The sequence below is a fragment of the Calonectris borealis genome, chromosome 11 (genome assembly GCF_964195595.1).
Source record: "Calonectris borealis chromosome 11, bCalBor7.hap1.2, whole genome shotgun sequence".
NCBI lineage: Eukaryota > Metazoa > Chordata > Aves > Procellariiformes > Procellariidae > Calonectris > Calonectris borealis.
Window position 1 is genome coordinate 10,697,824 of NC_134322.1, and position 16,697 is coordinate 10,714,520.

General features: G+C 35.3%; 1 protein-coding gene across 6 annotated transcripts in view; it reads right to left on the reverse strand.

The window, feature by feature from the left end:
* EFL1 (elongation factor like GTPase 1) overlaps window positions 1-16,697 on the reverse strand; it is an 83,852-nt gene that overhangs the window by 38,647 nt on the left and 28,508 nt on the right. The window lies entirely within an intron of this gene.

A 16,697-nucleotide genomic window follows, 5' to 3' on the forward strand; every position in this document is an offset into this window, starting at 1 on the left:
CTAATCAGTTACTAGGATATTTCAGACATCACAAGTAGAAGCAGCATACTAATTACCAAATGTGTACAATATCCTGTGGGAAATGCCCTACTGAGTCATTGACCATTTATTCTGTAAACTTGTAAGACACACAAGTAACTAATTAAAATTCAATTTTCCAAGACCTGACCCAATGCCTAATGCTCTCCTTTAAGGCAACCCCCCCGCCTCCCCACTACATCTGCCTATAAGTGATTTCTGCTTGCTTATTTTGTTGCCTTGGGAAATATGGCTTGAAGTGTTCCAAAGTGCCACGAATAATGGATCATTTCAGTCTACATTATGCAGAAGTTGATGTATATTTTAAATACAATAATTTTCAAGAAAGATAAACAATAATATAAAATTTTACTTCAAGCTAAAAGAAACCTTTAAATAGCTCATTTGTAGTTACAAGTAATAATATTTTGGGGAATAATTAATTAGAAGAAAGATTCTAACAAAAGAAAGCACCTTTCCAATGCCTCGGATTAGGACTACTTGACATAATGGGTGTACAAACAGATGGGAATGCCTTAAATACACTTGTTATATCAGCAGCTTAGGAAGTTACTGATAATGAGTTATTTATCATGCGCTCCAATTTAATAGCAAAATAAACTCCAAAATAAACAGAAAATGCATTCAAATTAAAAAAAAAAGAAAATACTGCTACACGAAAAACTGTGACTGGGCCATTAAAACTGGTCTCAGATTGAAAGGTGGAGATACGCTCCAAACACATCCAATAAAATTTAGCTAGAATAGTGACAAATTTTTAGTGAAAAGTAAAGATGGAATTCCAGAAAGTTATTTCAAAACACACACATTAATCACTGACAAAAGTACCTAAGAAATACAAAATAATAAAATTCTGGAGAAAATGTTCTGCTAGACCTTCATTATTCTGGTTAAAATAGCTTTTTGTCACAGCAATAAAAAAAATTTCTTCTTTTTCCACGAAATTAAAACTGTATTTAAATCATTAATTTTACAAGTCAGCTTCACATTAAGTACTTCTGGCAGCCTGCATCTGTGTAAACTAAGCATACCAAAATCATGGTCTATTTAAAATATAAAAAAAATACCTAGAAAATAAGACTGCTACTCCTTATCCCCCAACCTTTTTTCCCCAAAGGAAAGGAAAAAAGACTGCCATTTGCCCCCTAATTTCTGATTACTTCAGCTAAAGTATCATTGAGAGTTATTACTGTAATTTGTAGTCCATATAATTTTGACTTGCTAAAATACTGCAAAATATTAACTTCTATTAGCTCTAGGTCAAGAAGAAAATGGGAAAAAATATACAGATCATTCCTAAGATACGAGAATTCTTAAGACTAGTGCAGAAGACCACATAATGGAATTGGGCTTTAAAATGTTCCTCTATTTCAAAATGGAGAAAAGAAATGAACTAGAACTAATCCTGATTTTTAATGCCCCCTTGCAAAAAAGTAACTGATAAGATTTAATTTTATTTACATCCCATCAGTCTACATGCAATGACAACATCCCCAACATTGCTCACTTCATTTGTGAAAAACATATGAGCCTCATACTGACAAAAGATACCGGGAAGAGAGCTTGGAGCTTTAACATCTCCACATCTGGAAAACCCTTAGTGTTTAATTTCCTTTTCAACAGTAATAACACCAGTCACCGAGTGCTTCATTTGCATTAGAGGATAAAAGGAAAAGAGATCCCACTCCAAAGGGTAGTCTAAGAACACCATCTCAAATACAGCTAGGATGATCTAGCACCCAGTTGCCATCAAAAAGAGCAAGCTTGCCCTCACGTCTGGCTTCCCAGCAGCAGCATTAGCATTTGTCAGACTCTGGGTGAGCCCATTCAGGATACTAAATAAACAGAGTAAAACTAACCTAATAAAAAGGCAATTTTCCTTCTCACCCAATTTTCACTCCCTCAACTAAGAAAGCATTAATACATTTCTAAGAGACACTGCTTCTGACATGTTGTCCAAGAAAAAGCAGATTAACATATTAATCACAGTGAAACTCCTATGGCATGACGAAGCCAACCACAAGTATAGGTTTAACAATCAGCATCTTATAAACCTAGTTAAGAGACCTTTTTTCCCTCCCATCCATGTAGAAAGTGGAGCTAACACCTCATGGTCCTGAAACAAGTTAATTTGTCTCCATGCTGCACCGCTACCTCTGCCAGAAACTAGATCAGTCTGGCTAACATTTTGCTGACTAAACAGAAGAGTCCACAGATGCAGTATCATGTATCACCCACAAGCAACAGCAGTGACTCGGCTGCTGCTTCAAAACAAAGCAAAACCTTAAAACCCAGAATGTCAGCTGCTTTTCTGAACAACAGAAACATGGCCATTTGCCACTCCTTTAAATGCTTTCGAAAAGTTCTGGGTAGATGAACCTTTTCTACTAAAAATGAAAGGCATTTCTGCTAAAAATGGCTGATTAGTTAAATGACTTTTTTTGGTTGAGAAGGAACGCTTCCAACACAGTATGTCATACTTCCTGAAGGGATTATGTACACAAAAGAATCTATTAAAAATGGAGTATGTTTTTAGTCTCATTTCCAAAGTAAACGCAACTCCTGTAATCACACAGTCTCCCCTCAACAACTTTTAAACATGTTGTCAACTTCCACTAAGTTTACCAGTGAGAGAGAGGAGAGGGTTCAGATATAATTAAGTTTCCGCAAGTTATGTAAAATCAATGGCTAAGTACTGAAGGGAGACCAAAATTGGTGAGCTCACTGAAAAAAGGGCAGGCAAAACACGATCATTATATATCCCGCTTAAAAGCAGCTGCCTGGCGACCAGCATGCGCATCTTGGCTGGCCAACTGGGACACGCACAACTGCAGGATAGGCGTAGCTTAGAGAGAAGCTGAGGATTTTAAGGACGCCAGTCCACAGGAATCCAGGCTTTGTTAGTACCACTGCTCAGAGAACTTGCTTTTTGAACATGTCACAAAACAACTAGTCTTTTGTGGAAAAGCTCCGAAAAATATAACCATCAGGATTCCATGCATTTTAGGTCCCGTTTTGAAAGCTTCTCAACACACAGCTCTTTGCATCAAATAACCATGTAGGCTGTCTTTAGAATTCATCACATGTGCTTTCAACTTCCTTGTCCTCAACAGCTCCAGCAGACTAAATAAGGAGGAATCTGTTTGAATGTCTTTGCTGATGTGTAAGTACAATAACAGTAACAAGATCTACCAGCAGGTTTGCATTTTCATTTAGATTAACGGGTTCACAGTCATGCAACTCACAATGGTTGACCCAATCCTTTAATATTGCATAAAGCACGACTTGTACAAATCTTAACATATGACACTTGGAAAACACCACGTATTTAAATGAATATTTGTTGCTCAATACTATATTTCAGAAATCCAATTAGTCACCGAAACAGACTTCTATCAAAGTTGGCAATGATGATACTTTAGCCAATGAAGCTTAAAATGACAGTAACAGATAAACTGACTTATCCCCCATACATTAACTTAAGCAACTCTATAATTTATACATTCCAAGTGTGGTTTTTCTATTTCCCCACCAGTACATTGTCTTGGCTCAGGTCTGCCTACATTCAAGTCAACAATAGTGTGCTTAAACCAACCCCAAGTGCCTTTGAAAAACCTGCCCACTTCAAATTTCATTAGGATGACACAAATCTCTCCATTCTGTAAGGAAAAGCTTTCACCCACATCTCAGCTAGAGTCCTTAAATTCATTGCAATTTTCCTATTGCGATCTCACTGTCTTCACACAAACAGGTCCAGAAATAAAGATGGCAGTATAAAATGCTCACTACTGAATTAGGTGAATTAACTACCAAAACATGCCTGCACAAAGGAAGGTCACCAAATGCAAAACCCCACAAAAAACACTAGCTAGTCCATGACAGTTACGACAGAAGAGCAGCCTTGGAAAATGGAGCCTCTCATTTTTTAAAATCACTGGCTTGAATTTTGCCCAAATACATAACAGACCTCACTGGAGAGAATTAGGTAGTAGGGAGCAAGAAAGGTTAGAAAAGAACCATATTGCTTTTAGTCTGAATTAGATGCAAAAAGGTACCTAAATTTGGTTCCACATATCAATGCCAAAATTTCAAAATACAATCTAGTAAAGTCAGCAGCTGTTCTGCTTCTTAAGACAAAAACTCAATGGTAACAGCCCCTCAAACATTACCCTTATCTACCTATAACTGGAATTAAACAATTCTTTATAAATAACAAATTCTTACAAATTCAGATTCTGAAACCTGTAAGATGAAACTGTAAGCTTGCTATTTTCAATTCATACAGTTTTGACAATGAAATTAGAATAGCTATTACTAGATAACTACAAATGGAGTTGAAACTCACACTGCTTGGCTTGCAACCTCTGCAGAAGAGTATTTCTAATAAATATCAGCTTTTCCAATTATTTACTAAATGATAAACTACTACAAACAATCTAAACTTCGAGCCTAAACTATCCAGTGCTGTGCCTTTAACACTTTTGTTTAGCAGTGCTCCACAGTTGGACATCAGTTGATACTCCTAAATATAGCTCTGCCTTAACTCCCCCCCACAGTTCACAAGCCAGACAAAGCCAACTTCATGACTCACACCCTGATACAGGCCAAACAACCCTCACAACACTCTTGCAATTTAATGCGAAGCATGAAACAACATCAAAATCTCAGGAAAATATTTATAAAATAACTCACTAAAACATAGCCTTTATTAACAATCTCTTGACTTTGTAACCTTCCCATTTGTTACACAGGATTTAGATTCTCTGCAACCGTGTTCGTGTTCAGTGGGGTTGTGTGCAGAATTAATTCCAAACTGGTCTTTCTCGCTCAGACTCCCATGCCCTCATTGCAACTCCCTCCTTGCTTTTTCTGAACTCCTTGAAGAAATTTTGGTAACAACAGACAATGGAAACAAAAGAGAAATATACAAAGTAATAAAAGGCTTTTGTGGCTAGTTCAAATGTAGAAGTAGAGGCATTTCACAACCACAGAGGGTACTTATTGCAAGAACGCTGTATATTACAGGCACTAGGTCTATTACACAATAAGACAAATACTTCTTCACATGCGGGTGTGAAAGCGTGTATCCTGCTCCTCTCTCCGTTACACAGGAGGCCTGGCTAAGATTAGGAAGTGCTCCAGCAGGAATTTAAAACACATTCAAATAAATTGCCCTCATGGATTAGTGGTTTATATTGCATAAACAATGCCAGTTAGGAGAAGAGCTTTTGCATTTGCTTAGGTTGTGGTTAACTAAAATATTTTTATATAGTCTTTATTGACATGGGATAACTAAGGTAATAAAAAAAGAAGCTGAGTTAGAGTAACAGGTGGAAAGGCAGAGAGAAAGGTGGAATCCGAAGAGAAAACAGGAGGTTAACACTAAGACTAGGGGTGGGGAGCTTAGGGAAAAAAGGGTAGATTTCAGAGCCATGTTAACACTCCAAGGACAGCTGAGGGAGGTCCAGCCTAATTTCTACAGCCTGGCTATTACTCTGTGCAGAAGGCAATTAGCATAGCCATGAAAGTTAAAGAAACATTCAGAGAGGAGAACTTTCCCATCTCTTTTTCATATAAAACAGTAGCTTTTCTCAGGACAAAGGAAGTATCAAAGAAAAAAAGGAAGCTAAACAAGATGTTTTCATGACAGTGGCTTTACTTAACACTACACTGCCTCTGAAACCAGGACATTATTTACGAGTTGAGCTAATAAGTAGGCACCATGCTGATTGCAGATTTTTAGCTTTCTGAATACTCCGTGAGATTAATTTAATTTAGAGTCAAAACATTTGTAGATTTTCTGCATGAAGAAATGCATATTAAAAACTATAATGCAAAGTTTTCACTACACTGACAGTGCTGTGAATCCATGTGAGACCTTTACCCAAAATTGAAATAGCTACACATTTTTGTATTGTAGGAAAAACAGTGCCCTCTGGCTTCACATTAAATGGGAATAAGAAAACAGTTAAAAGGGTAAAACAAGTTACCTGGTTCCTATTTCCATTTCTAGTAAAGAAACATATGGAAAATTACATCACAATTCTCTAACTAACCTAATTTGTCAAGGAATCATCATCATAATTCAGATGCTCTGAATATTGAGATCATTTGATATTCAACTTAAAATATAATCCTTATCAGACAGTTGTGCGTATGTCATCAGAAACTGAAACTCAGTGAAAAACAAAGAAAAACACCATTTTTTTTCTTCAGAACTGTTTTTTTCACTGGATATTTGTTTAAAGTATAAAGATGGGGAAAAGCCTTATTCAATCAAAGCCATGTAAAGGAGTGTCAATTTTGCATAACCTTGGAAAAGAGATTATAGAGAAATAGCGAACATTACAAATTCAAGAGAATTACAAACTTTCTATTGCTAAAAACCACATATACAGAGCACAACTTTCTGATGTACTAAAGGAAAGATTTAAGAGAAATTACTTAGAAGACGAGAACCATGCAAAAAGAGTGACAAACTAGATTTAACCAACAAAATCTACACTGCCTAGAAAAACTACTTTTATCCACCACTCATTCACTGCCTCCTACAGGGCACAGAGAGGATAACATTTTGAGACAACTAATTTCTAGATTCAAGTTTCTTCTCCCCCTCTCCCCAAGTTACACAGGGTATATTTCAGCACTGATAAACATCAGAAATGAAAATATTTTGTATCATTAATACGATTATCTAGGCATGTAGTTTGTTTTATTTAAGGATGTGTTGGAAAAAGCACATTGTTATGATTGAAACTGCAAAAGGATAAAGAAGCAGCACTGCATACAAGGCTTGGCAGGAGAGAAGCTATGTTAGAAACGGAGATGCACACACATCTAAAATACATCTCTAAGATACAGAAAACAAAGATTATCCACGTGGATAGTTTCACAATTTAATGTAAGTTTTTACACCCTTCAATGTCTTTGCAATTCCACACAAGTAAAAAGTCTAGCCTAAATGATACTTATAAGACAGTATTCCATTACATATTTATTTAGTTATCTGCTCTGAAGTGTACTATGACTTGATACTGATACTGACAAATACCTACATTTTACAACTACCTTTTAAGTACATGAATTGACTACCTTTGCAATGAAGCTGAAAAGCTTAACTCATCTGATAGAAATTGAACTTTATCTGACCAAAACAGCTAAAGGAATAGCCAGCTGATTAAAAGTGCACACTTATTTTCAAAAATGTCAGTATCTGATTCAAGTACACCATCACAGTAGCATGAGAGATGTATTTTCCATAAATAACATTGCAAAACTTAAAATCCTTTAAGAATAAAATTTCTTTTCTGCATTGGAAATTGCACACATTCCTAAACAGATTTGATTTATGGTGTCTTTTTTATGCCTGAATTGCTATACATCAATTTAATGTAATAAGGCATATATTTTCAAACTCATTTTGCTTAAAGCAATTATTTTGTACCTATTCCTGAAATGACACTGCATGTTCTCAGTTTGAATTTTAGAAAACCCACGGCCACATTAAACAAAGGAAATGTTTCTTTAAAACAGCTTTCTGAAAGTTTCAGTTCTACAGCAAACTACTACTGCAAAGGGAATTCTCCAGCATGTTTAATTCAGAAGTATTAAACAAGCCTAATACAATTTTGTACAGATGGATAAAAGGTTCAATTATACAGTCTAAATACAGATCCTTATTAAATCAGGTAATTTACACCTCTGTTGAAAACTGAACCTTAAACACAAATTCCTCAAATTAGGCATGCTTGCTGAGCCTCTCAGCCAATTACTCTAGTGCCCCAGTGTCTGAGTTCATCCCTGAACCAATGTTTCCCACTTCTTCATACAATATTTCATAGTGGCACTAGCAGGCAGGATATTCTTAGAAATGGAATTCTGAACACTTTGAGTACAAAACCGAAGTCACTTTGATTCATCTATCATAGATCCTCATTTAGTAATGGATACTAAAGTCTCTTCAGAGATTTTCAAACAATCAAGGCAAGTTAGATGATTCCCGTTAGAGCCACATTGTAAGAAACAAGAGAGCACAGGGCTGTACTATAAACTGCCACCTACTAAACAATACTGGCATCCTAGTTTTAAAGAGGATACTGGTTTAAAAAAAAATACAAAACATCAAACACAAAAGCATGTTGCAAGTAATTTTTATAAGCAGATTGAGGGAGGCTATAGTTTTCAGGCTCTTCAAATGAAAGTGTGAGGTAATTTCCCAAAATCATGAGCGATGCATCTCAGTATGCTGGAGAAAATCCCAAACACAACATTACGGACGTGAGCTCAGCCAATCATCTCAAAACTTCACCTTAAGACTTCTATTACCATTTTCATCAGTGATACTAACTACTTTAACACTCCTGTTCTCTTACAGTATTGGAAAAAATAAGAGGTTCATTAGCCAAGTAATAAATATGGCTATTTCTGTAGATAACTGTTCTCCCTTTATTTATACATGGACATATTCAGTTTCATAGAGGGAGAGACTAAAAACAATACATTGATGCTGATGAAAGAAAGTAACTGTGAAATACTGGGGAAAAACCCTATCCTTTCATTTTAAAGAGACTTGAAAAATTACACCCAACCAAGTACTCACACAGAAGATTTTGATATTTTGGAGATAAGTCAGCTAGTATCCAAACCCACAGTTAGCTATTGAAAGGCTGAGTAACATCCGCCCAGAGGCAATGACTACATAAGTCAATTCTCCACCCTTATACGAGGAAAAGGAGTCAGTCTCCTTTAACACTGGCCCTGAATTCTGATCAATATATATTAGTGTAATAATAGGCATCTAATAAATTTGAAGTCTCAAGGCCAAAAATCACTTCTTTCTGAAGCAAACACAGGAGTGATAAACAGAGACGACTGCCTGCACCTCAAACCCTCTTCCCAGTCTATTTCTAGATCTTTTCTATTAAGTAGCTGCAGAGCATGTGCCTGCTGCTGTGCTGTGAGTTTCTTCAAGCAGCAATGGTATGAAATTGTCTTGGTTCTTTTTAGTCCCACTGCTGCCCACAGGCATATAAGTAGCAACAACGAACACCAACAAGTCTGGGCAGTTTTCCTTCTGGTACTATTTGGGAAACCTCAAGCATCAGCAAGTATCTATCTGCATACAAACCCCAAAGAATCAGGAGCGCTTGCCTCACATTTGGAAGATTATTTAGAAATCTAATTTTCATTTACATGAAAGCTCAGATTTTACAGATCATAATAACTAAAAGTTGCTTTAAAACTGATACAGAATGTTTCATTGCAGTCTCCCCTTTCCTCAAAAACTTAATTATTTGAATTTTTTGACATTATAATCCAACAGTGGTCAGGAGCAAACTTAAAGGCATTTTTGGCTAGATGAATGTATTATGACTTTAGCTTAAATAATCCTATAAGGCTCAATTTTTAAATATTATAAAAAAAAACTTGTATTCCAGTGGCAAGACTAAACACATTTTTAAGATCTCATAATAAACTCCTGAAAATTAGAGCAGAGAATGTTCCAGAAGCACTAGAGAACTTAGAAGTGGTTTTCTTCAGAAAGAATTACTACACTTATGATTTCTGTTTATAATCTTAAGAAGCTACAGTCAGAAAAATAGAAAAGACATAGCTACTCAAAAAGCAATTTAAATTCTTCAATATAAATTAAAAGAACACCCAACCTAAAAAGGCTTTATATGGAAATTATAAACCATTCAGAGTATTCTTCCCAAAAAAACCTTAGCTGGGTCAATAAAGACACACATCAGGGCTATACCTCTGACCTAAGATGTGTCATATTTTTTCCTCTCCAGTGATATGTTAATACTGATTTGAAAACAAAGTAATGAATCACTTATTTCTTCTGCAATAAAGTTTGTCAAGTCAAATCCCCTGAAATGGAATCACAAATAAAACAGCAGAAATGGTAAGGCAAACAGGGTAAAGGAAACTTATCAGATGATCAGCAAAATACACTTGTAATTTCATTTGATACTCGTTCATTAGCTGCGCACCATGTTATGTTACATTGCACAATAAGCAACACAAATTACTCAGCCTGCTTGTTGGAATCACACACAGCAAAGAGCAGTTACTGCAAAGGGACTAAGTCCACTACAGCAAAAATAGAGTTAAGAAAATGGTTTCAGTTTCCAGCACTGAAAGAGGCCAAACAACAGATTAACTATTATGTCTTTAGCTCAAATAAACAACTTGAACATATTTAATTTTTTCAACAATTTAACTATTCATAAAACATTAATTGGGTAGGAAATTAATATAGATACAATGATGTCAGGTAAACTCAACAGTTCACAGAGATAAAACATCATTCAATTAGAAAATCCTTTCAATTATATTCCTTTTCCTGAATAATGCTCGACTACTATAAACCAGTTAAAAAAGCAAGGTTATTTTATTGGAGTTATAAGATGGCAGTTAGCAATAAAAATTGTAAGTATTCCAAAACTGAAGACAAAGGTTTGAGTTTTCTTTGTTTCATTCACTTTTTCAGCTAATTTCAGTAACATTCTTGAGAAAGACTGCCCTCCTGTGTTCATTGATCATAGTATGCTGAGATGAGACAGCCCATACAGCTGGAATCACTTCAAGCTGGCTATTTTTTTTTTTCTAAATAATCACATTACTGATTCAGAGAGTGAAATTAGCCCACCAAATGTTTGCACAGAAATAAAAGGCTGGTGCAACAGCAGGACTGTTCCTAGGGCTTTCACAGAAGGTGGTAATGCTTGCTAGTTGGCATCAGTCCTAGAAAACCATTCTGGGCCTTTAAAATGGCATCGCTGCTTGCAGCTGCTCTTTGCTCTTAGCAGAGGCTGCTTATTAAAAGCTCCTAAATTGTTCGATGAAGTCCTAAAGGAATAAAATGCTTGTTAGACACCTTGTAATGAGGTTAGCTATACTACTTCATACCAGCTCTTCACACTAGCTGCAGCTGTATGGCACCTATCTTCAGAAAGGTATAAAAAAATCCAGAAGTATGAACCTGTAATCACCTACATTTCCCATGTCATATTGTTTACATGTCAAGAATCCTATAAGTGCTTTATAAATAATTAAAACATGAAAGAACATTGTATGGGAAAACAAGCATTTTAGAAATGGAAAAACCAACGTACACAGCAGTCTATCATGTAGGAAGTCAGTTCATAGTGAGCTGGCAACAGCAGTGACTTCTAGATTCCTGCTTTTAACAACATCATTTGGTAAGTTAAAGAAACAAATGCTCTTAATTTGGTAGAACACTTGATATTCACATAGCTAACTGCATTTGAAAACATTCAGGAAATCATCTAGCCTCCTATAAGCATTACACTAAAGCACTACAAAAGCTTTGCTTAAATAGTCATATAGGCAGCTCTAGGAAAAATCTGGTTTTTGTATGCTAGCAAACACAAAGACTATTGTTGTAGTACTTGTGGATAAAAAGCAATTTTAAGATGCATGTTATTCTGAACTCCTGTGTGCACACGATGAGTGTGCATGCGCAACATGCCTTGAGATAAATTTTATTCCAATTAACAAAAATGTATCACTTGATGATCCTTCAATTCTTTATTCAGAGAAACATGACACTGAGCCAAGTTTAAAAAAAACCCACAACATCATTCACTTATACAAGTACCTAAACATGCTTGTACTTATGTAAGTCCTAAACCAGTGGTTTCAGAAACACGTTCCTTGGTTTTTACATTAGCATTTGCTTAAATTACTTAGAAATAAGAATCAATACCCAGTATGGGAATCCTAGGCCTTTCATCTGTGCTTGATATCATCACAAAAAACCACTACTTCTTTTTGCCTTTTTAAAATGCATTTTTACGCTACCTCCAACAACTGTTTTCGTTACTCAAACAGCCCTTTTTGCATAGAACAAAAAAGGCATTTTGTCTTCAATTACAACAAAGCAACAAGAAAAATAACAAAGAGTTGGGGGGGCGGCGGGGGGAAGAAGCTATTATGTGCATCTGGAGGGCATGCACTTGCTCAATCTTTACATATGAGCCCAAATTACTTTTTTCTCACATATTGCCTTCTAATTTTTCCTTTGTCACTTTGGGGATCATTCACTAAGTTCTTTTTATCGTCTTCAACCACAAAAATATCAGAACAAGTGTTACAAAATTATGCTTTTTCTGTATTTGTACTTTTCCTTTGCCTGGTTTAAATAAATAAATAGATAGATGGATAGATAGATAGATAGATAGATAGATAAAGAGAGAGAGAGATTCCTGCATGGGAACAAGCAAACCAACTGTCCCCACTTGCTCTTGCATTCCCCAGAATACAGACCTATTAATGCTTTAAAATACTTACTGTTGTGATAGAGGTAGTCTTGATTTAGATGAAATATTCTTAACATAGAAACATAACGGAAATAATTTAAAACTTGCCTGTAATAATCTCCTTTGTGGAACTTTTAACACTGTTTCAATTTAAGTTATTGTTTTCCCTCCTGGTAAAAAAGCAGTATTTTTTCATTCATGAAATGACATAATAAATACTGCTTCCCCACACTTTTCATTAACAAAAAAAATTTCAAAATAAAAATTGTTTTTGTTAGTGTTAATTCTTCTACTTGTGTACCTGCATTATCAGTCTCTATAGTTTGTTAAACAGTACCTAACACTACTTGGCAACAGAAGAACTTACATACAACATCCAAATTAAATCAATCAGCCTTTCATAACTGGACCACTTATAGTTCTCCTTTTTAAGAGAAACTAAGCACTAGTAAGAAAAGCTATGGTATCTAAACTAGAGATCAATGGATTTCACGCAACAACCAGGGGTTCACTTCCTGTCAAATACAAAATATCTGGAGAAGATGCTTGCATGGTAGCAGGAACCTCCAGTACCATAGATGTTCCCTGTGCAACAAGGGAGTGTCCCAGCAAGAACCTAATCTTCTATAATACTCAAACTGAAGAAGCTAAACGCATCTGGACAGCCAGACGATTGTCTACATCAAGCTCCTTTCTCTGATATATTTTTGCCATAGCGAAGAAGGACAAATATTTAAAGAGAGTGGTGCAATTACAGTAGCTTGCTATTTGCATAGCACTAGATTATGCAAACACAGGTCAGTGTTAATTATAGTGTCATTAAGAACATGCAATGATACATCAGTCAAGCAGTCTTTGGAATTTAATATTCAAGTACTGAAGGGCAATGTTTTCAAAACAGCACATAGACTTGTATCCAACGTCTATGATACAAGCTTTTCTTTCCAATGGATATTCAGGCAGTTTTCAAAACGTGAGCACAAAATGTGCCCGATATATCTTGGAATCAAAAGATCTCAACTGATTTTGAGATACAGATTTAAGTGACATACATAATTGTCACATTTAATGTTTGCAAGCACAGAGTACTCTATATTTGGAATTTAAGCATGATTTTGATATACCTAGTTAGAATTTACAAAACAGGTAACGCTGTTTCTGTTAAGATAATAAGGCATCAGCCCAACTACAAGACAAGTGAAGCTGGTACAGAAGTTCATATGGCCCTTAAGACAGGACAGAACGATACAAAGAAGGTTAGCACTGCAATAAGGACAAGGAGGTGGACCATTTGCAAGACAAGGCTCACACTCCCAGGACTCTCAGACCTGATGACCACAGGGAGGTTCAAATTCAGCAACTGCATATCATGCAAAAGGCCTGTGACACAATACAGAAAAACAAGCCATTCATGAAACAGTGCATCGAGACATGATTTATTTTTGGATTAGTACTTCAACAGTTTTCCAAATTAAACCCCAAGATACTTTTCATGGCCCATTCCAATGACGATCACGTTTTTCACTAAGCAGTTTCAACTAAATACAAGTGCCATTTGGAACCCGAAGGCACATACCTAATCTAGTATAACCTAATCTTCTGCCCCAGTAACTATATTCTCCTCCTGCAAGATCTTTGTTCATTCAAAGTAGTACAAAGTAGAACCAGTTACCAAGTACAATTTCCTGTCTGCTGGCACAGGACCGCTAACAGAAGTGCAGGGGAAAAAAAGTGGAAAATAAGACAGTACTCTCTCCTCAGAAGGCATTTTGTTCACATATTCCTTTTTAGTTCTCAAAGTGAAGAAATCAATAGCGCTTCTAAATTACAGATTCTGCAAACCAGGTGTTTTTGTCAGAGACAAGAATTTTACTCTTTTCATAGAATATTCTGACAAATAATTTTTAAAAGAAGATTTATTACAAATACTTTATTATCCTTGGTCCCCAAGAACTTTTTCATTTGTTTTAAATCATATTTTACCTCCTACTCAAGGACTACAAAAAATGTATAGTAGTCACAGAGATTGTAAAGAAGAAAAATTGTGAATTATAAACAGCTATGTTGAAGGAGGCAGTCTTTTGTGCTTGCCGTTACTTGAAAATGACATACTGCTTAAAGCTTTTTGACAAATACTTTTGACAAAACATTTGAGCTGCAAACTTGCAATACAAATTAACTAATGCAAAGCAGTCTGTCTCCCCTAACTTCCAGGAACTCAGAATAATACCAGAAAATAACTTTCTGAAGCTTGCCAGAATGGCTATGCATATTAGACAGGGACATGACTTTTCAGCTGGATGTTCTTGAATTCTGTTTGTGTGACAGCTTTGTAGTTCAAATACAGTATGCCTTCATTATCTTTTCCTCTTACAATATTTTCTCATATTTTTAGCAATTAAAAGGAGATTAGTATTTTATGGAAATATTAACTGAACACAAGGAACAAGGGGTGAAATCTTTCCATCTTCAGTAAAACAACCTATGTATCAAGCCATGTCTTTGATCGTTAAACCTTTGCATAAGCCAGTATAAAGAATAAAAAGGCTGCTCACTAGGACCAAGAAGATTCTTCCTTGTAAGAAACAACCTATAAATAATAGCAAAAAACCACCAAACCCTGAAGAAAAAAAATCTGAAAAAACACCATACCACGAGTTTTAAAGTAGAAATAGGCAGTCATGATTAACTGTGTATTCCTTATGGTAATAATTTAATTATACAGAGTAAAACTACAGAGCTTTCAGAAAAGCTTCCTTAATCTACTAGATAATCTATACACAATTTCCTTATATGGCTGGAGAGAAATCACTGCTGTATGCCTTAAAGCTGGAAGATAAATGGCCTTTGAAACAGAAATCATTGTTACTAACTGGAATAATAAAAGTCTTGCATCATCATTGTTACAAATTCCTTTCATATAAATGTATTGCATTTTCTCCTGAGTGAGGTAAATCATCATCAAATCAGTAATGGTGTTTATTGAATTTATGTAAATTAACAATGCAGCTTTACAGGGAAATGGGAGAAACAAATGAACAAGAAGGTATTTAGGGCTTTTAGTTTTAAAAATCCTTTAAAATTACATCAGCTTTAAAAAAAAATATATATATACTTGAGCTTTTATGTTCTAGGTAAAAATGAAAACCTGTTTTGTCAATATATAAAGAGACTAGCCAATGATCTGGTAAAAAAAGATGAAATACCAAACATAGTGTGGCTAAGAGCTCTGATCTTAAAACTCTAATGAATTCTTCTAAATATGACAAATCTTGTGTCCCCATGTAGAACTTTCGTATTACTCAAACAACATCCTTTCTTTATGGAAAAGCTAGACCCCACTGAAGAGTAGCCTTCAGCAGTAGAGACTACTCACAACTTTTTGGTAGAATTAATTGGTTACAAAAATGTTTCTTGAAATTTGGTCCAACTCTTAACATTAAAGAAATAATATAACTCTCACAATATATTTTTCTCTGCATGAGGCAGCTCCAGGAGCATTTATTGTTTGGCAATTACGAAGACGGTATCCTTTCACTTTCACTGCAGAGTGTTTTGGGGTGGTGTTTTTCTTCCAAACTGTTAATCATTTTTGGAAGTAAACAGACCATATACTTAATACATTTTTATACTGAAAATGGTCAACTTGGGCATCAGACTAGAGTAAGGTATAATTCAGAATTTTAAAATATTAAGCTTCCAAATAAAACTAATTCACCAGTTGCTTATGTTCTGAACACCAGGCCCATGCTAAAAGCGACCAGCATGGTTAACTGCCTAGATTAACAAAATCCAACCCTGACAGAGTACACCTATTTTTAATTTACTATATATTTCCTATAAATTTCTAAAAATCAGACAATACACATGGAAAAAAAAAATCTTATATTTTGCTGTAGTTCGTACATTTTCATTCACAAAATGGAAAAAAATAAAGAACCAAATAATTTTTAACGTTTACACTTTCTAAATTCTAAATACTACTTTCGATATTAAAAAAAAACAAATGAAGGACAAGACCAGCAAAGAATGCTATTCATACTCTAGAGCAAAGCAAAAAGAGCATAACTCAGTGACTAGGATGACTTATCACTTAGAATCTTGTCCACGGAGAAAGTACAAAATTTGCCACAGCCATAAAAGAAATAATTTTTAGCACCATAGTTCAAGCAGACCCATAAATAAAACTACAATTATCCTCATCACTAGAGAAGTCATATTACAGAATTTCCACTGTTGGGAAAATGTTATAAATAATCCTTGCAATTTATAAAATATGAGACCTTACTGCTGCCTTTGGCAATTCCTGGCAGCGATGCTTACCTGGCAATACTCCAACCTGAAGATAACAGGCTAATGTAATCCCTA